The sequence below is a fragment of the Aplidium turbinatum genome, chromosome 18 (assembly GCF_918807975.1).
Source record: "Aplidium turbinatum chromosome 18, kaAplTurb1.1, whole genome shotgun sequence".
NCBI lineage: Eukaryota > Metazoa > Chordata > Ascidiacea > Aplousobranchia > Polyclinidae > Aplidium > Aplidium turbinatum.
In genome coordinates, this window is record NC_137489.1 from 17,973,721 (window position 1) to 17,974,426 (window position 706).

The following is a 706-nucleotide window of genomic DNA, read 5'->3' on the forward strand; positions in this document are numbered from 1 at the left end:
GATCGACCAATCAGATTATAGTTCTAGGTGGGGGTTGCTTAAAGTTATTCCAATGCGATGTCCAGCCACACTGTCCCAGTGGGTGATTAAAACGTCTGTTTTCGAATTTTGAAATTGTCTGTGAGCATAGGGTTGCTTACTTTAAGTTTGCAAATGTCATGTAAACACTAGTGCGAGTTTCACCGTTATTGTGTTTCACGAGCAGTGTTCTCTTTATGCAAGTTTTTGTTGACAAAATGGGTCGGTGTGCCAACTCAATTTATAATAAATTGGCAATATATTACATATAAATTTAGAGACTTTTTCTGATTATATTATGAAAATATTTAGCTTAGTAGGCCTACTGCAAAACTTTTTTTTTTAAGAAATATGAAACGCTTCACGATTTTGCGTGTCATCCTTGCGCAGGAGCCATGCTAATCTGTATCGTTCCAATTATAGTATATGTACTGCTGAAGCAAGTACTGCAAAATGTTGTTAATCAACAAATTCTTGCCACGCTGATGAGCACCGCAAGTGACAGTTGTCTATAATAAAAGAAAGACGGTTTTATAGATTCTCACAAAAAGGATGAAAAACCAACTCATTGCTTTTTTGAGGGAAGACTGTTCATAAATTACGACTTTTCGGTGATTTCCACAAGCGTTTGTTTCATGGCACCTGGTGTGATGATGTCTAGTTTAGCGTTGGTGGTGCCTTCAACATT

The 706-nt window shown here is 37.1% G+C and overlaps 1 non-coding gene across 1 annotated transcript; it reads right to left on the reverse strand.

The window, feature by feature from the left end:
• Nucleotides 1-363: 363 nt before the first annotated feature.
• LOC145788021 (U6 spliceosomal RNA) lies at nt 364-465 on the reverse strand. The gene has a single exon (XR_014291482.1). It is a non-coding gene; the product is annotated as a U6 spliceosomal RNA (small nuclear RNA).
• Between the last annotated feature and the right edge of the window lie 241 nt (nt 466-706).